Source organism: Monodelphis domestica, chromosome 8 (genome assembly GCF_027887165.1).
Source record: "Monodelphis domestica isolate mMonDom1 chromosome 8, mMonDom1.pri, whole genome shotgun sequence".
Lineage (NCBI taxonomy): Eukaryota > Metazoa > Chordata > Mammalia > Didelphimorphia > Didelphidae > Monodelphis > Monodelphis domestica.
In genome coordinates this window covers 34,895,051-34,915,579 of record NC_077234.1, presented here as the reverse complement: position 1 = coordinate 34,915,579, position 20,529 = coordinate 34,895,051, and the positions used below count along the sequence as shown (strand labels likewise).

At 45.6% G+C, this 20,529-nt stretch overlaps 2 long non-coding RNA genes across 4 annotated transcripts in view; one reads left to right on the top strand and one right to left on the bottom strand.

Annotated features, from left to right (window-relative positions):
- LOC103097338 (uncharacterized) overlaps window positions 1-18,053 on the bottom strand; it is a 60,987-nt gene extending 42,934 nt beyond the window's left edge. The window contains exons 1-2 of one of the 2 annotated variants that reach the window (XR_008914250.1): window positions 17,925-18,053; window positions 6,119-6,209 (exon numbers count right to left, since the gene is read on the bottom strand). This is a non-coding gene — a long non-coding RNA (uncharacterized LOC103097338). The remainder of the gene's footprint in view (window positions 1-6,118; window positions 6,210-17,924) is intronic. The other variant, XR_001624366.2, reaches the window with a different exon arrangement.
- On the top strand, window positions 17,302-19,071 carry LOC130455944 (uncharacterized). 2 transcript variants are annotated; one of them, XR_008914252.1, is made up of 2 exons: window positions 17,302-17,514; window positions 17,938-19,071. It is a non-coding gene; the product is annotated as an uncharacterized LOC130455944 (long non-coding RNA). The 2 variants fall into 2 exon arrangements; XR_008914251.1 differs by lacking the exon at window positions 17,302-17,514 and adding an exon at window positions 17,609-17,774.
- The last annotated feature ends 1,458 nt before the right edge of the window (window positions 19,072-20,529 follow it).

The window sequence follows — 20,529 nt, the reverse complement described above, 5'->3', positions numbered from 1 at the left end:
AGTTTATCTATTTTAATCTAGTCAATACCTTTCTGTAATACTGAATCATTTTAAGCTACTACGTTTTGCCATTATTGATCTTTAATTTGTACCTTTACCTCTGCTGAAGAACAAAATATCACTGTATAAGCCCATGAACATCTTGTCTAAAACCCTTGTCACTAGATCCATTGAAGATCACATGTTGCCTTTGTTAATTGTCACAAAGATGATGTCAACATGGAAATCTAGAGATCCCCAGTTTTAGTTTAAGGGTAGAAACCCCAGGTTTTGACCTCCTCACAGGAGAGGTTTCCCCCTGAGGGAAGGTCCCACTCAGGACCTTCAGCTTGCAAGACTAATGCGCTACCTACTGCACCAAAGCTGAAGTGGATGTCTATTGTCTGGTGAAGTGGGACCTTCCCTCAGGAGGAAACCTCTGCTGTGACAAGGTCAAAAGCTGGGGTTCCTACCCTTAAACTAAAACTGGGGGTTTCTATAATTCCACATTGACAGTGATGATGGATGGATTTCAACAAAACTAGTTAAATTGTGTGCAACCTTTGGAGAATTTAATGAGCTAATAATTTAAATGGTAATTCTAAGGGGTCTTCAGAAATAATTTTAGTAACTAGTAGTTTCTGAATGGATGAGATATATATTTATATATATATATATATATATACATATATATATATATAAAATAAAGAATGTTAGAATGTTGTATGAAAAGTAGAGAAACAAAGAAATGTTCCTACAGAGGTGTTTCTATGAATCAGGAAGCTGAAAAAAAAAAAAAGAGCTCCTGCAAAACTCTTCAGTTTAATTTACTTCTACCAGAACAATATACACTTCTTGGTGATGTTCTAGACCCAAATAAGTTTTACTTTTTTTTTAAACTTTTTTTAAACTTTGGTTTTTATTGCATGTGCAATAGAGTATCCGAGTTTCATTTTTTCTCTCCTTTTTGTATTTGAAACATATATCAAAGTATTGAGAAGATTTTTCTTTAATTTTTTTTATTTTGCAATAATATAATTTTAGATACATTTGTTCTCTAATATTAATGCATACCCAAAAAGCTTTAGACTATAAAAATGATGCCATTTGTTGTTTAAAAAAATTTTATGGGACTTTGCTTAATGATTTTGTCCGATTCCAGGATAAGAGAATATAAAAAGAGCCATTGCACAGTGCCAAAGAAGCACAAAGCTAAACTGCATAGTGCCAATCAAGCATAAGGTCAAAGAGACCAAACAGGCCCAATGGGATTGATGAAAATTTTGAGCCAAGACAAGAGGGCTCAAACTTGTTTGGGGTTTGAGGTTGTGGCTTTTTAACATGTTAAAACGTGTAAAAGGCAGGTCTTCCTTGGCCCACATTCTACCAAGTATCTCAAATCTGGCTCCTACCTGGCTCTTATAATCTAGTCCCTTTTCTGTCTTTCATGGTGTGGCAAATTTTCAATAGTCCTGACTACTGATTGGGTAAATGCATCATTGCTTAGATCATTTTAATTGGACCCTGATTCAAGGACCTGTTATAGATTTGTTTTTCCTTTACTTAGATTTTCTTAGACATAAGACTTACATTTTGTATTTCATCTACAAGTTATTTTCTCTTTTATTTGGATTTTTTCACGTTTTTTTTATTTTCTTTTGTAAGTTGATTCATATACCTCATAACTCAGCCATGCATCCCTGAGTGATCCCTATGTTTGTTATTATTCACCTCAGGGGGCCAAGTTATTGTTTGTGAACTTTGATTTAAATTTGAGCAATTTTAGGATAAAAAACGTGCTACCTCCCAGAATCCAGAATGCGCCATAAAGATAGATGCCTGTAGAGACCACATGCTGCACCAGAAGATCCGGAATGAACTTTGGGATGTGAATTGAACTATGGGGGGTTGAAATGCTTTTGTTTTGAATGTATACTCTTATGCTAAAGGGGACTGCCCCCAAATTGGCTTTTTGTCAATCTAGTAATCATTGGTTTTGTTCTCTTTTCCTTTTATCCACAAATTATTGCAATTTTTAAGTTGATTATGTTTCCATGATCCTTTTGGGGAAACTGGTTTCCCAACAGGATCACAGGGGAAGTATGTCTAAATGGAAATTTTGAGCCTTTGGACTTTATTCCCCAGAAGTCCCTTAGTATTTCCCAAAATTCCATTTTCCTGTGTCCCCACATTTTGCATGATGGTATTTAAGTGGTGGTAACTCCTCCTGCTTCCTCTCTTGGACCTGCGACCGGGCTGACGTCAGACAGTTTTTTTGTTTTAGTTATTATTAATAAAATGTTATACAATATAATAATTAGTTATTAATTATTGATTTTAAAACCCACACTTTCCCATATACTACTCTTGAATCCAAGTCATCTAATTTAAACTCCAGTCCTCTCTCCATATGGCTGTAATGAATTAATCACATAATACTTTGTATTCTAGATCCTTGGATCTCCCCCAGTACCTAAGAGGATGTGCTGCATGCAGTAGGTATTTAATAAGTTATTGTCTCATTGGGTTAACATATTAATTCCCTCAAGTATTCCCTGGATCATTTCACCAATACTTGTGCCACTGCCAAGCCTGCCTAACAAATGCAGCCCCTTCCAATAGTAGCACTAACGTGACAGGGGATGGAGATGATGGCAGCAAGGTCCTCCCTGGACACTGATACCTCAGCCCGGTGAGCCCTTCTCTCTTCTTCCCTCTCGGAGCAGGTACTGTGGGGATCCAGTATCTTTTTTTAAAATCAACATGGCGCCAGTATCAGATTATTTTTATCAAATTGTTTCCATCAGCTCTGTCTGGAATCTTCATTGTTCCTGTAGGGTTGGGGGAAGGGGATCGATTTCAACCAGAGGAAAAGTTCTCTTAGATTTTATCTTGGGTATCGCTTAGCCTTTGTTACCTACTAAGAAATAGTGAGGGATCAAGGACTGGAAGCCAGAAGCAACTTTAGAGGCCATCACATCCAGATCCAGCATTGGCTGTTTTTAAACTCAGTGGTAACCATGGATGGTTTGCCATCAGAAGGAAAACCTGTCGTTCTTTTGTAAGCCAAATGGCATCTCTTGATTTCTAGGGAAATTGTGAATGGCCAGATAATGCAGTTGATAGAATAAATTGACTTCTCATAGCAAGGCCTGCAGGGCTAATGCTGTGTTATTAGTCTTTGTGCTAGCTAAATCCCCGTGCATCCTAATGAAAATTCACAAACTAGCATTAACTCTAAGACCTCTGGCCTTTAAAATCCACAGAAACCCTCCTCACTGGCCCCCAGGTCCTTAAGTGCTCATGAGCCGCAGGAGCTCATGCTGTCAGCAAGCCTGACTGGAACTGCTTCCCTTGGTTCCGGACTCGTTGTCTTGTTTCCCATCATAAGCTGCTCCTGAGGCAGCAGAGCACACACTACTCAGCTGATGGTTTCTGAGATGATGGATGAGTCTGGCAAAAGATGGGAACCAAAATGGTGGCCCAAGAGGGATCTTTGAGCTTGGAATGGAAAACCTGGGTTAGAGCCCCAACCAACACATCTTCCCTATGTCATCTTGGACAAGTCATTTTCCTTTGTGGCCTCATTTTCTTCCTCTGTAAAATGAGAGGCTTGGACTGCCCTTCCAACATCAGAACTGGCACCTACGCAAAGAGCCTCACTAGTCTTGTAGCATTCTCAGTGCTGATTCTAAGACGGAAGGTGAGGGTTTAAAAAAGAGAGAAGTGATTGAAATAAAGTAGGTGAGAGGTAGCGTGGCTCGGTCAAGTCTGATTCTTCATGACTTCAGTTGGGGCTTTCTTGGCAGAGACACTGGAGGGGTTCGCCACTTCCTTCTCCAGCTCATTTTACAGATGGGGACACTGAAATAGTTCAATGACTTGGCCAGAGTCTCACAGCTAGGATCTGAGGATAGCTCAGGAAGATGAGTCTCCATGACTCCAGGTTTGGGGCTCTCTCCACTGCACCACCAAGGGATCCTGTTACTTGTGTGCCCGGCACATCCTCCCTGATAAGATGAGACCAGGGCTCTCCTTCAGCCCAAATCGTCTAACTCATTGTGTGGATACTCACTCCCATTTCACCTTCTTTGGGTCTCAACTTCCTTTTTGAATGCCAACATGGGCTCTGCCTGCTTTGTCTGCTAGAAGGAGACTTCGACGATGAATTTCCCTCTTCCAGACAACCATAAGGGGAGTGTCTCTAAGATGGAGCTAATTGGGAGAGGTCAGAGTTTTGTGTCTTTTTCCATCATCTTTCCTGAAAGTAATAGCTCAGGCTGCTAAGGCAGGGCTTCCAGTAATGTTGTGACAGTCCCAGAAATGCTTATTCATTTGTGACGTGAGGTCATTCCTGGAACTCTCGCCTGGACAGAGTAGCCTGTTGGAGTCACTGGACACGTGGAAAAGGCCTGGAGTCACCCTGGCTCTCCCTGGAAGAACAGAGATGAGCAGAACACTGTCCAGCTGCTCAAAGGCTGGGATGTTGGAGCCTCCAACACTCATGGCGCCCAATGACCAACAACCTAAAACGGGTGGGCATTTCTTCCAAGTGGCCAACTTCTTAAAGAAGTAGCCCTATTTCATCTACTGCTCTAATCCCCTGATTCGGAATCCAACCTAATTCAAGGGGATGAGCTTTAATTAGGAGAAGAAACACCTTGCTTAGGAGATGGCACCAGAGCGATGCCTTGAAAGAAGGCGGAGAGAAGGGAAGCTCTTTTGGCATGGAGCTTAGCCTGAACAAAGACATGGAAACAAAGAATGCAGAGGACACCATGACATCAAACCAGAAACCTTGATGGGAGCCATATTGTAGAGGGCTTTCAATGTCAGGCTTTTGTCCTAAAGGTGCTAGGGAGCCACAGAAGATTTCAGAGTTGTTGAGCAACCTGGTACAGTAATGGCTACTGAGGGAAACTAGTTTCCTTAAGCTATTTGGGCCTCAGTTTCTTCAATGGTAAAAGATACCATTAGACTAGATGACCTCATAAAGTTCTCTTCCATCTTGAATTCCTGCGATCCTTCTACATGTCTACTGATGAGACTATCAAAATAATTTTTTGTTGTTCACTCACGTCCAAGTGTTCATGACCCCATTTGGGGTTTTCTTGGCAAAGATACTGGAGTGGTTTGCCATTTCCTTCTCCAACTCATTTTACAGATGAATAAACTGAGGCAAAAGGGATTAAGTGACTTACCTAAGATCACATGGCTGATAAGTATCTGAGTCTGTATTTGAACCCAGGTCTTCCTGAGTTTATATAGAGTCTTCTATGCTGTGGAGCAACATTATGTTACATTGACCAGCATGCTGATTTTAGTCCCAGTTCCATATTACCTTAGACTCGTCTTCTGGTTGGGCTTAATTGTCTTCATGTGTAATGAAGGCCAAGAATGCACCTCTACAAATCTACCGCCAAATGAATAATTAAGAGAAATGACTTTAAACCACTTGACCGATACCAAATGCCATGCCAGGGGATAATAGTGCTCCTCGAGGATCTGCTCCCCTGCCAGTGTCAAGGCTGGAAATACCCACAAAGGTCTCAAGGTTGCCAACCCTTCCTGTCCCGTTATGGCTCTTAATCGTCTCATGAAAGGCTTCTGTTGACACAAAGTTGTCTTGGATCAGTTAAATCCTAAGAGCTCATTAGATGAAACCCAGATAAGTAGGATGGCAAAAGGAAATCAATCCTCCTTTCTGTGACTGCTGGGACTCACAGCTTTCCCAGGGAGACGATGAAAACGTCTCATTTTGAGCATAAAGTCTGGAAGATCGCCGCGTCTTTCAGGTCCACTAGCTGACTGCTGGGGGAAGCCAGAGGAAGATGGGAGCAGCGGGGAGCAGCCAAAGCATTACTCCGCATGGCCAAAATGCCCTCTTTATTGGGGGCGCTGCAAAAATTTGGCCATGAAATGGCCATTTCTCCATCTCTTAGGCTAAAGGTCCCTCCTGAATGTGGGCCTCTCGCAGGGACAAGAGCATCAGCACCAAGCCCGTAGATAGACAGCTTTTGCCCAGGATCAAGGGTGTCCCTTTTCAGAGGGGGCAAGGGACGAGTCAGGAGGTTCGGGGAACTGAATTCTACCATTTAATTAGCAATCAACCACGACCTGCCAGTCATAGCAACTGTACCTTGTGAACCGTTGAGTCGCAGCAAAATGGCAAATAACGAGACGGGGCCCATTCAAGCTTTGTCGGTCCTCACATTTCCAGGGTTTTGAGCCTGAGAACAAACAGGACGTGTGCAAGGCCTTTTTAATATATTCCATGTTTTAATTAGCAATCAGGGTTGATTTGTCAGCCATACCAACTATAATGTACAAAGCATTGAGACACAGAGAAAAGGCGCATTTAGGAAATCAATTATGCTTCTATTTACATTCCCTCAAGGCGGAGGCACTGCAGAAACTGCTGAAATATTATCTTTGTCACCTCAGAGGAACAGACAGCAAGGATGAGGTTGCAATCCAATCTAGTCCATAAATCACTGACTGTTTAGGTAAGGGTACAATGGCTGCATATTTATGAGAATCCTGATGGGAAGAGTCTGTCCAAGGCACCGGGAAGTGCAGCGAGGCTCTGCCATTTTGAAGGACGCCATGAAGAACGAGCCCAAGGAGGACAGAAGGTTGGGTCCTCTTTGCCAACAGTTACCAGGCAAGATCGGAGACTCGTGCGACGTTTCTAAGGGATAGAACTCTTGGTGGCAGATGATAGCAAAGGGACATTTCTTCATCTCCATCCATGGGCCCATCAGGATAACATCCTTTTCACTGGCCCTTCCCAATGCCTAGAACCTTCTTGCTCTTCATCTTTGCCTCCTGGCCTCCCTGAAGCTTTCTTTGTCTTCTGGAGCAAGTCTTTCCTAACCTCCTTCACCTCAGCGCCTTCCTCCTAAAATACCTTCCGATTTATCCTGCCTAGGTCTTGTTTGCACACGGGTGCTGGCATGCTGGTCCCTCGGTTACACGGTGAACATTTAAAGAGCGGGGATTTGTTTTTCTGCCCTTTTTTTTGGGCATTCCCAGGGCTTACCCTGTGCAGAGCACAGAGTCCATTTGTCCTCCATTTCCAAAGATGGCTTCTTGGGGTGGCATCTTGCCTCTAATGTGATCTGGATTTAGTGAGGTAGAGTTGCACAAAGCCATCAATCTCACTCCATCTTCTAGACTCATCAGAGTCCAGTGGCAGGACAAGTCAGGAGAACCATTGAGGGCACGAGACACAGTGAGGCATCCTCAACCTCTGGCCAAGCTCTAAGCACTTCACAGCTCTGGCTCCGGCAGCCTTCCTAGCCATTGGAACAAATTGTTCTCGTCTATGGCTTCCATCAGAGAATGTCTTCACCTGCTTGGGGAAGAGCTCCCCTAACTCACCAATGGGTGGGAGGCCTGCTGGATGCCTTTAATCTTAATTAATAATTAAATCATATATAATAATTAATAAAGTAGCCTCTCTACTGGGGTGTAACCTACGTGCATTCCACAACTTCTTGGAGCCCCAGGGAGAGCTGGGTGGCAGGTAGACACCAAATGTGGATGAACAGCACTGAAGAAGACTCAGAAAGCCCTGACTCCGGGGGTGCTGTCCTCCCTGGACCCCCCAGATACATCCTGGGTACTTAATAGAAGCTAGCTCACTGACAGACCGGTCCCATAATAAAGAGCTTGTTTGTTCTTGTCCACCATCCACCTCCCCGCCTTGTTGAGAACTGACTTCAAAGCCAAGGAAGACCTAGTTTCAAATCTTGCCTTTGGCCCGGACTGGCTCTGTAACCCTGGGCAAGTCACTTCATCTTGCGGGGAGCCTAGGCAACTCTGAATTCAGAAAAGGCGGTGGCCCACATTTTTAGAGGGACTTGTCTCCCCTAGAAGTTCCATATACCAAAGACATGACAAGTCCATTCTCTCCCGACTTGACCCGTATTTTATAAATATATTTTACTGAGCGGGTAGAAGTGTAAATCTAGAGTTAGGCCAAACCTGGACAACTGGTCTAAATCCCTTGTTTTACAAACAGAGAAACTGAGGTACAAAAAGATTAAACGACCTTCCCAATGTGCTTGAATAGTGAGCAGCGGAGGTGGCTCCGCCGAAGAGCCGTAATCCTGTTTTATTATTTATTACTCAGCACCGCAAGGACAGGGATAATGTCTTCTTCCATCTTTATATCTCACCCGATACCTGACACAGCGCTCTGCCCGAAGCACTTAATAAATGTTTGCTGAATGAATGCAAACCTTTTAGGGGTTTTGGAGTCCAGAGAATTGAACTTGCAAACAAGCGCACTTCCTTCTCCTGCCGTCCAGTTTCAAAGCATCTGCATCCACCGAGTCCTGCTCTATCGCTGCGATTTTTAAAAATCTTTTTCTTTTCTTTTGAAATGCCGACAGATCCCGCAGTTGCCGGGCTAAATGAGTCAGGCTGGAGAACGATTCTGCGCTTGTTCTTCTGGCCTCCTCCATTGCCACCTGAGCGTCCGACCCTGCCGCGGTAACAATGGCTGCACACGGAGGGATAACTTCAGACCTTCCGGGAACAGCGGCGGGTCCCGTCCTTGACGCCTCCGCGCTGCGGGCTCTGTTCAGCTGTGGCTCTGGGCTCTCTGCTTAATTTTACTCACCTCTTTTGTCCTTTTCTCTCATACAAATTTGAGAGATAAAACTGGAGAGAGGAGGAAGAAGAGAAAAGGAGGGGGCTCTGGGGCCGAGGGGGGCGTGGGCTCCACCAAGCCCCAGGCTTGTCAGCTCTCCCGCCTCGAGAAAACTGTAGAGAGGAATTGCCTGCTCTCGCGCCTATTGGGCGAGAGCCGAGGAGGAGCTGCTGCCCGTGCCAGCCCCGGTACTCTGTCTGCTCTCCAAGTAGGATCCGCTTCTCATGAACTGACATTTGAGGGCCCCCCCCCCCGCCCTGAGGTCTTCCTCCCTCTGAATGGAGGGGCTGGCTGAGGGCACACGGGGTAGCCACAACCCTTCTTCAGGGGGCTTCTGGGATTAGTGAGCCAGCAGGAGCCTGCAGGCGGGTGCTCAGGTGATTCTAAAAGCGCCATCCTTCCAGGGAACGCTGTCTTTACAGCCATTGGGGGGGGCGGGAGAGGGGAGGGGGCAGGAGAAAAAGTAGCGAAAATAACTCCTCTTTGAATGGGTTCCACCACTGCTTTGGTGGTGGTAGAGTGTCACTGATGGAACCGAAGAGCTCTTTCCCTGCTCCAAACTTGTATCCAAAGAAATTGGGTAAAAAATGAACTGTGTTCATTGGATTGGCTCAGGCTTGGAGGGCGGGAGGGCTGTGCTCCAGGCCATACGCTAGTGTAAACCAGGAAGAGGCTCCGGGAAGCAGTGTTGTCCGGGCACATCATCAGGCGTTCCCCTTCCTCTGGTCTCTTCTCGGGCTGTCCAAGGGCGCATCTCCGAGGTGTCTCCCCAGGACCACTCTAGGAGGTCCTCTGAGGTCCTCCCTGAGGAGGGATGAGCCACTGGATTTACTCATCCAGAAAATGAGCCAGTACTGGCCTGGTGCCCCAGAGAGGCCGAACGGAGGAACAATTAGTGAAGTTTCTCACTCCTCAGGAGAAACTTATATATACTTTATCCGCCAAGCAAATTAAGGACAGGCCCAAAGCACCAAGACCTTGAAGGAACGAGTGAGGCTGGAGAGGAAGAGAGGATTTTAGCAATAAGGAAAGTCCACAGAGCCTCCTGATACTCTTCTCCTGGGTCCGGGCCTTGTTGCTGGCCAACCCACCATGGCCTCCAGCCTTGAAAAGCAGAGCTCCCGCTGATCAATCCTTTCTAAGGCTGAAAATGATGGAGATCCGGGTCCTTTTGTCCTCGTGGCTGAGAAGGCGTGAAGCCTGTTGGATCGTTCAGTGGTCTTGCTAAAGAACCGGCAGGCCGGGTCCCGGCACTCAGCGGACCTTGCTGTGCTGTGACATCCCCTCAGACTTCTGTGGCTCAGAAGGAACGCTGGACTGGAAAGCGACAGACCCGGGTTCTGGCTCAGATTGGCACAAGTGAGCGATGGGACTGGATCCCTCCGGGCCTCGGGTCCATCCCCTAGAAAAGGAGAGGGATCCACAGTGTAAACTCTAGTGTTCTAGCCCAGGACGCTGTGAAGGTCTGCCAGCATCTCAGCGTTGTGTGGTGCCCCACAGCTAGGGTAGGAGTCAAAGGGATCCCAGTTCAAACATTGTCTCGGGCTTGTTACCAGAGGGATCTCGTGCCTTTACATTTGGGCCCTCAGTTTACCCATCTGTAATGAAGAGGACTGGACTTCGTGCCCTCTAGGAACGCCACTTCCTTTGTCCACGTGCCGCAGGCACCTCTAATAATATACGTGACTTCAGTAATAGTCTCTTTGTGACCCCAGTTTGAGGTTTTCTTGGCAAAGATACTGCAGTGGTTGGCCACGCCCTTCTCCAGCTCACTTTACAGATGAGGAAACTGAGGCTAACAGGGTGGAGTGACTTGTCCAGGGTCACACAGCTAGGAAGTATCTGAACGCAGGAGGGTGAGTGTTCCCGACTATCCACTGGGCCATCAGACGCCTCACGGAAACACTCAGCAGTCGCTATGGTTTGTGCAAGTCTCTTCCCGGAGCGGAACTCGGCACGGCACATCGCAGGCAGGTTCCGGGCAGCTCGGACAGCACCGGGTCTGCTACAGGGACCTCGATGGGTCTTGCTGACTCCGGGCCCAACGCCACCAGCGGCCCAACGTCTATGATAACCAGGACGAGGGCCTCGTCCGCATGGCCGGAGGAACGAACGGGGCAGCGGATCCGTGGCCGATGGTCGGGCTCAGCCCAGACGAGCCGCTTCCAGCCTGACCTGGAAAAGGTCCAAACCCTGAGCTGAAGCGAAAGCGGGGCGGTGCGGTCCCGATGACAAAGCCAGGGAGCCCGGCCCGGGCTGGAGCATCACCGGCCGCTCAGACCCTGCTCACAGCCATCATGTAAAGCCACCAGACGGAGGAGGCACGATTTCAAAAGGAATCATTTCTAACCAAAACTATCCTTTTTTCCCGGTTTCACAGAACCCAGATGAAAAACTGATCAAATCTCATTTTACAGAAGAAGCAAACGAGGTCTAAACAGTTAAGTGACTTGTCCAAAGTAGTTAAGTAACTCTTGCCTTCCACCTTAGAATCAATGCCGTCAATTGGTTCCAAGGCAGAAGAGTGGTCAGGATTAAGCAGAAGAGCTTAATGACTTGTGCAGGGTCACCCGGCTAGAAAGGGTCTAAGGTCATTTGAACCCAAGACCTCCCATCTCTCAGTCTGGCTTTATCCCAAGCCACCCTACAGATCCCCTTCCTCTCTCCCCCACCACTCCCCCAAGTCAGGATTTGATCCCATCCCTTAAGACTGTTCTGAATAACTTTTCCGTTGGGTTTCTCCAGCATTAAACACAGCACCATACACAACGCATGTGGGTGCTTAATGAATGTTGAATGAATGAAACCAAGGAAGATTTAGAACCATTTGTCAATGGGCCAACACACAACAGGACCAAGAACCGGACCTCAGCAGTCCACGATCTCCAAATCAAGACGTGGATCAGTTTATTGCCGCCACGAAGCTTCCTTAACAACTTTTCCGTCCTCGGCTAGGGGGGACGCTTTCCCTCTTCAAATTGCCTTTTAGTCTTTCCTTATATTCATGTACATGCTATTATTCTCTCCAGTAAATCGTATTCAGAGTCAGAGACTGTTCTGTTTGTTGCTCTATTCTCAATGCCTAAACAGTGTGCACCTGTTTGTTGAATTTACATGCAGGGCTACATCTAAGTAAAAAATAAAGACTATTTTTATTCAGTTATTTTTGTGATCCTGTTGAGGGTTTTCTTGCTAGCAACACTGGAACCATTTGCCATTTCCTTCTCCAGCTTATTTTACAAATGAGGAAACTGAGGCAAACTGGGTTAAGTGACTTGCCCAGGGTCACACAGCCAGGAAGGGTTTTCGGCCAATGTCAGTCCAACAAATATTTAGCTTACTGTCTGCCAGTCACAATTCCTGAATGGAGGAGCTCCAGTTGGGAAGTAGATCCCATAAGAAAGATATAAAAGTTTAACTGGCCACAGATGCTAAGGTGGCTTCTAAAAAGAGCTAATGAAATCTCAGGAGGCGTTAATACCACAACAGAGCGTGAGATCACTAAGAGGAAGCTGGGCTCCAAGTGACTGGAAAACCAAAAGCCAATCCTAGAGAATGGATTAAGAAATACATGGTCCTTCGTGAAAGAAAGGCGGGGAGCTACTCAGTCAGAATGGTGTAAAAATTGTGAAGATGCCGTTGTTAAATACGAGGTTTTAAAAAATTGTTTCTCCCTGTTGAAAGGGAAGATTCCTTGTCCCCACTCCCTGTCCCCAGAGATGACTGATATAACATGTTTTTAGTCATCTTAAAAATTGTGAAATAAAAATTATTGAAAATCATCATGCAGACAAAGAACTAAAAGAAAGGGAAAGAAAAAAGAAGTGTTTCCTAAAGTTTATTAGGGCAGCAAAGCAGTGCCTTGGACAGAGCACTGAGCTCGGAATCAAGAAGACATCTTCCTGAGTTCAAAGCTGGCCTCAGATACTTACTGTGTAACCCTGGACAAGCCAATTAACCCTATTTACCTCAGTTTCCTCATCTGTAAAATTAGCTGGAGAAGGAATGGCCAACTGCTCCAATGTCTTTGCCAAAAAACAAACAAACAAAACGGGGATGTGAAGAGTCAGACACAACTGATAGGACTGACCATCACATCACAGTCCTTGCCTTCAAGGAGCTTTCTGTCTAGTTGGGGGACTCCCTGCATTTACAAGTAATTATTGTACACCTTCACGCATGGGGGAACTGGGGAGCATCTGCACAAAAGATGGTTTGGGGAAAAGAGGTCACAGGCGGGAGGTTCACGAGGAATGCTGTGCCGACGTAGAGGCTTTGACTGATGGAAATAAAGATGGGAGCCAGAACAAGATGGCGGTGTCGAGCTGCAATTGAAGGCCTTGCTCCCTGCCTGATGCCCATGTCCCTTAGAAGAAGGAGGAGGGAGACAGTTGGTCACTTCAAGACTCAGCAGCAGGGATCATGGATGCCAAGGATCGACGGAGAGTAGAACCAAGGTAGGGAGGAGCAAATCTGAAGATTCTGACCTTCTCTCTTGCTGTGAGTCTTCTCGTTAGCTCTGATCTAGGTTCTAGGAGAATGCAGGACCCACCAGGAAGGAAAGGGGAGGGCAGGGGAGGGCGGAAATCAAGGACAATAGTGGCCCCAGGGCTGTCTGAGCTGGTCAGAACATACCTGCACTGTGCAGCGCTGAGGTATACTTGGAGAAGGGACTTACACCAACAGGAGGGTTTCCAGAGAGTCAATGAGAGCTCTGGTGGCCCAGAAGAAAGAGACGGGCTTGGAATCGGGAATCAGGAATCAGGAAACATCTTCCTGAGTTCAAATCCAGCTTCAGACACTTACCAGCTTCTGCACAAGTCACTTAACCCTGTTTGCCTCTGTTTTCTCATCTGTCAAATGAGTGGAAGAAGGCAATGGCAAACCACTCCCAAGAAACTCACCAAAGGGTTGGACACGATGGAAAAAACCGAACTGACAACCTTGTCACACAGTTCAAGGAACTAGAATGTGTTTATGCAGAAGAAGAAAAAAAGAAAAGGAGAAATAACTATTTTTAACTCTGAAGAGTCAGCCCATAGAAAAGGCAGCAGAGTTGCTCTGCGCCGCCCCCAAGGGCAAAACTAAGGAGACAGACTTATGACTCAACAGAAGAAAACCGTGTTCACAATTAAAGCTATCCAGCAAAGGGGCTTTTTCTCAATAGCCTCTGAGCTCTCCATCACCGCAATGTTCCAGCAGAAAGGGGAGGATCGTGTCCACAAGATAGGGGAGAAGGAACTCGATGGCCTGCAACATTCTACCTCTGAAGGCTGGGGGGGGATTGTGAGGGGGACCCAACAGAACCCAGAAACGTGAATCCACGCCATTTTTCAGTCTAGTCACCCCCTAAGCTCGACAGTTATTCCACTGATCGACGTGCTTTTTTATCCTATCTGACAAGAAACTAGAGAGTCGAATGAGCCGATGACTTCTCACATTTTGAATCTCTGTACGAGCCCTGAACTTACACCCTTCACTGGGTTTTTCAAGTGGCCGGAACATGTGAAAACAGCGAGGCTCGGGATCCAGGGGACAGGCAGAGGATGCTCAGGTCCCAAATCCGGGCTCCTAGCGCACCCTTGCATGGCTCTGGCCACCCAGAGGCTGTCACTGCCCCCTTCCTTCCTCCAGCTTCACCCATGATGCCCTAAGTCTTACACATAGCAGATGCTTAGTGCTTATTGAATGAGTGATGAAACCAGGGAAATCTGATGGAAGAAAAGCAGCCCTAAACAGCAGTGGTGGACGTGCGTGAGCCACAAATGAGTTTTCAGTAGGAAGCATCTGGCACTAGAAATGCACCAAATGGACAGGGTGTGCCGGGCTTAGAGCTGGTAAGAACTAGGTCTGAACCCCTCCTCGGACACCTAGCTATGTGGCCATGGGCAAACCACCTCATGTTTCCAAGCCTCAGTTTGCTCATCTGCATAATGGGCGAAATAACGCCTCGGGCCCCCCTCCCAGGGTGACTGTGGGGAAATGTATGTCAATTGCTTTTGTTGTAGAGTATGTATGTGTGTCATTTAACACCCAAATGCTTACACACATGCGCATGCTGCTGTGTTTCTATATTTAATTTTGTAACAGAGATTATATATCCTTTTTCTGACTCTAAAGAGAGACGTGGGGACCTGGGATTCCATCAGTGGCAGGCCCACCCATGGTGGAAAATCAGCACCTCGGACCCTAGGCAATAGTCAGCACATGGCAGAAGCAGGCCTTAGACTCGTAATTTACTTAATGCCTCCTCGGAGTGAGAATGGAGTGACGATCCCACGCCGAGAGCTCTGGGCCAGGAGGGAGTCCGCCATTTTTTTTAAGTGCCAACATGGCAGCTCTACACGGGATGTCCGAGTACTTCATGTTCAGATTTCAAGTAATGAGAAGATAATGGCGCAGACTTCAGTTCTCCAAGTACAACACATCCAAGCTTGCCGCCATAAGAGGCTAATAGGACTCCAGTACCATCATGCTTATACGAATGGATGTGAGTGCTGTGAGTTCTGTGCCGTCAGAAGATCGCAATTCAGAACTTCAGGGATCCGTGATTTGACCCAAGTGGGAATTCCCTCCACTGACAGGATCGCTATGCAGTCTAGTCCATAGATAAGACCGGCCTTGGATGAAACATCTCCCGTCACCAGACTAGGGAAGAACCTCTCCAAAACGCAGACAGCCTAAAGACACAGTCCGATACGTGGGCCCCGACACGGCACATTCCCCACTGGATAGAACCTGCCTAAGCTTGTGGTCCTTTGACGCAGGCTTCGCGATCTCGAGGTCGCCTCTACACCACAAAGACGCATCGCAAGACTTTAATGGACCCACACACAGATCTGGGGAAGTTGGCTTTGGCTACTGATTACCCAGTTTCCAATGTACGAGAGTCCAAAACAGTGTCCTGGCACCCAAACGAAACCAAACAGAAGGAATACGTGAGCTTTCATTGCTTCAAGTTCACAAATTCAATCATCGATTACTGTATTAAGGATATGCCAATGAATGAATGAATGAATGAATGAATGAATGAATGAATGAATGAATGAAAAGCGATCATTAAGTGCTTGCTATGTGCCAAGCTCCACGCACTAAGGTTACCAATGTCAGTCCCTGTTCTCAAGGAGCTTGAATTCTAACAGGAAAGACAATACGTATTGGAGAATGGTAACCAGGAAAAAAGCCAAGTCTAGGAAGAAACAAATGGGTGGCGCCATAAAGGAGTATAAAGGCCTGATTCCAAGAGCAAGCGATGAAAGGGGAGTGGCAGGGGGAGAGAGCGAGAGAGCAAAGGAGCAAGAGAGAGAGACAGAGAGAGAGAGAAGTCCTGAGTGAACATGAGGATCGCAGGGAGCACCGCGCGGGGTGGCTTAGATCCTTCCAGTCCTGGTTTCAAGCCGAAGTCAAGGAATCCCAGCATTTCAGAGCTAAACGGAACCTCAGAGATCAAGTACAGGCCAACAGAGAGCTCCAGCTGACAACATTTTGGAAAAGAATCTGTTGTACTTGCATCATTCAATTAGGAAAAACCACTGTCCTGAGTTCTTTCTCCTCTAATTTTTTGTTTCATTTTACTTATCTGTATTTCATCGAGGCTGTCTAGTTTTAAAGGAACACGTGGCATTTTCACATTTCATACTATTTGGATGGCTCTGACGTCAAAATCTCACTTCTAAAATTGCAATCATTAGGCATGAAAGAATGAAACAAAGCATGTGGACAGAGGCTCGCTGAGAAAACAAAGCTGATTGCCTTTCTGCCTAATCCTGCCCAACACAACTCTTTTTTTTTTTTTTAAATCTAACAGCCTCAGTCCTTCCCACACTTTCTAGAATGACAGCAAAGATGACTTCAGTGCCTGGGGGCAAGGAGGGTGCAGAACTAGGGTTTTGCCATTTTCCATTTTTGTGAATTTTATAAAATCCTCTAAAGCCAGTTTAGGTTACATTTGTGATGAATCTCTCAGGTCCAAGTCTAGGGCCTCACGTTCTAGAGACGGCTAGTCCAGTTTCTTTCACGGCTAAAGTGCAAGACCTCGAATCAGAAAGACCCAAGTTCAAATCCTGCTAGCCATGAGGTAGCTGCGGGACTCTGGGCAAGTCAGCTGCTTTCTTCTGTGCTTCCTTTCAGATTTCTTCTCCTGAAGCTTGTTTAAAATAGCTGCAGTAGATCCACGTTTTCCCAAAGAAGCCGGGCCCCAAAGGCTGCTTTAGAAGCACCGAGAATCGCGTTATTTCCTTCCAGTGCTAAAACATGAGTCACCCCCCACACGCCGGTTTGGTTTCCCAGTTAAGGACTCTCTGCCAGCTTCTCCGCTTTCAGAGCGCCTGCTTGCTTTGACCCACTTCTGCAGCCTGGAGACGGTAATTACGTGCTGGCTGCTTGGAACACTACTGGCTTTTCAATACCCAGGCTCCTTGTGTTAATGACTCACCTGGAGAAATAGTCATTTACTCAGTCAAACCCAATATAAACCTGCAGGTGTAGAGGGGAGGGGGGATTTGCCATGAAAAAAGAACCACCCAAGAGGCAAGTTTTTAGAGGAACTTTCAGTTCTGAATCGTAGGGCCGGGGAGAAGGTGCCTTCCGCCCTCCAGCAGCCAGCCTTCCATCACAGCTGCTGCCGCTTCCCGTCTGCACGAGCATCACTTCCGTGCCAGACTGTGAGCTTCATGGCGGCCCATCTTGGTCTTAGCCTTCCTTGTCCTATGGGCCAGGCACACGAAGGGGTCTTTGTTCTACACTTGCGGCCAATCTGAAGGCGCGGGAAGAAAGAGCGTGCAGGAGGGCGGACCCGAGCCATTCTGCTAGTGTTTACAACTAATGTCGGAGGCCAGTGATGGCAAACCTTTTGGAGTGACGCCCAAACTGGGCATGTGAGCCCCCCCCTACCCCAAACAGGGGAGGAAGCCTTCCCATTGGGCGGCTGGGCAGAGGGGCGGGTGAAGGGAAGAAGGGAGGAAGCGCTCCCATTGGACTGCTGCGCAGGGCAGGTCACGTGGCAAATGTCCTCAGGCCAGTGGAGAGGGGGAGGGAAGCAGCCCTTTGGAGCAGGCAGGCTTAGGGATTAGTCCCGAAACCCCAGGTTGGAACGCCACCCCTGACACTTTGTTCATTGGCCCCCTGACTGACTGAGGTTGGTTCCTCCTTCCCATAAACTGCAAACACTACCATTCCCCGCCCCCAAGGACTGGGCCCAATGGGGTGAGATAACGGTTTTGTAAAGCCCTCCACAAATGCCCCCCCCTTATTATTTGATTATTGTTACTCAAACCAGATCAAGTACCTTCTTTCTACAGCCTCCAACCCAAAGGAGGGGACGATGGATCATTTGGATGACATGAAACGGAAAAGCTTCCGCACAAGTAGGATAAGAAGAGAAACCGTCAACCGGGGAGGATTTCTTGTCCATGCATCTTCCAAGGGGTTGGTATAAAATACGCGTCTCCTAGGCTTCTCTTCGTTCTAGAATGCACAGAAATGTTTCTAGACCTGCGCACATATACAGATGGGGGACAGGGGAGCCAGAGACAGGCAGCTCAGTCCAAAAGCCGGATATGCACAGTTCTCAAAAGGGCTGCAAGTTATTCACGACTCTAGGAAACATCGTTCTATATCCTCAGGAAGCGACAAGGGAAACAACTCTCGACTTTCACTTCATCTTCACTGAATGGGCCAAGATGACAAAAGATTATTCCTGTCAATGGTGGAGAGGTTTGGGGAAAACTAGCAAACTAACATATGGCTGGAGCTGAGAACTGGCTCAGCCATTGGGAAAGCCATTGGGAATGATGCTAAGAAAATGGCTAAAATGTCCATCTCCTTTGACCCAGAGATTCCATCGCTAGGCCTAGACCCCAAGGAGGTCATTGATGAGAAGCAAATCCCCAGAGATCAAAATTATTTTAGTGGCTTTTTTGTAGTGCAAAAAAATGGAACTGAAGTCGATGCCTAACATTTGGAGAAGAGCTAAACAATTGGTGGTACGGGAATTCAATGGAATATTTCCTTGCTGTAAGAAAAAACAAATATAATAATTACAGAAGCATGAAAAGTCTTATGTAAACAGTCAAAATGAAATAGAATAAATATGTGAGTGTATGTACATATACACACACATCTATAACCAGGTCCGTATAAATAAAAGCCATGAAACAACTGAAAAATGAATGTTGCAGAATTACAAAGAACAGGCTTGGCCCCAAAGATTAAATATGGGAAGACATCTCCACAATTCCTTTGAAGAACTAAGGTATGTTCGTTCAGGAGAGAATGTTGCCTATATTACCAGATCTTTTCAATTAGTTGTTTTGCTTATTTAACAGGAAAACTAAGAATTCAAAGGAAATGGCTAATTATCAACAAAAGCCCAAATTAAAAAAAATATAAGAAATCTACTCAATGTCAAAAATAAATAATTTTCTCTTTACAAATTCTTTTAAAAATATTTTTCCTTTTTCTTTATATTTTTGGAAAATAATATATGGATGACTTTCTAAGAGTAGAAAAGGAAGAGAGAAGTGGGAAATTTGAGTGATGGGAAAAAACAAGATATCAATAAAACAAATTTTTTAAGGAACATGTTACAAAATTACAAAGCGTACACTTGGCCCCAAAGACGAGATATGAGAAGACACTTTCCTTGATTCCCTTAATGAGATGGGAAGGCAGAGGGGGGAAGGATCAAGGGTGTGGAATGATGCATAGGATGCCAATTTTTTTTAATGTATTAATTGGTTTTCCTGAAATTTTATCTCTTCCTGTTTTTCTTTTTTCCTTTAAAAGAAAATCCTTTGTTATAAAAGATGGCTCTCTGGGAGCCAAGAAGGGGAGGAATACTAGGGAAAATCTAGGTGATGTGAAAACAAAAGAGATAATAAAAACCCATTTCAAAACATACAGAATAAAAATGAGGAGATGGGACAAAATGTATTATGCTTCAGGCAATTTGAAAAAGTAGGAATTGCATCATAATTTCAGATATAGCAACAATAAAAATTGTCAAAAGAAACCAACAGGGAAATTATACTATAGAACTGGTCCAATTATTCTGAAAAATGCCTTGAAATTACATACAGAAAGGCGCTAAACTGTCCAAAGCCTATATCTTAGTAATATCACTACCAGCTGTCTGCCAAGGAGACCAAAGACAATCCAAAGTAATTGTAGCAACAAAGACCTAGAAACAAAATGGATGCCCATCATTTGAGCAACGGTTGAACAAATTGTGATGTATTAATTTGATAGCATGTAATTCTATCACCAGAAATAATGAATCTGGAAAATTCCAAAAGGCTTGGGCAGCCACGTGTGAGCTGAAGTGGAAGGAAATAAACGAAATCAGGAGAGGAATTTATATGATGACCACAATAATGTGAATGACATTGAAAGACTTCAAAACTCTAATTGTAAGCAACTATGATTTCGGCAAGCTGATAGGAAAGCTTGCCTTCTGCCCCTTGGCAGCAAGATGAGATAAGACTACTTTTTCAGACTTGGACAGTGAATGAATAACATTCTACTTGAGCACTTACTGTGGGCAAAGCACCTAACTAAGCTCTGGGGATACACAGAGATAAGAAACCTATGAGCAATGCATTCATTTGTTTTGCTTATAAGGGAGGATTCTAGTAAGGGGAGAAAGGAAGACAATGAGACTTGGCAATGATGTTTTACATCACGGAAAAGAATATCATTAAAACATTTAAAAACAAAAAATACAAGAAACTATACTTTGGATAAGTCATACACACTGAAAAAATGTCCCTGTTCCAAATGCTCCAATGGATCTATAATTTCATCAATGTTAATCGTTCCTCTGAATGCAGATCTCAATCCAGCCATGATTATCCTTTCTGTGAAATCCTTGTCCTTGTTTTCCCAAAGGTTAT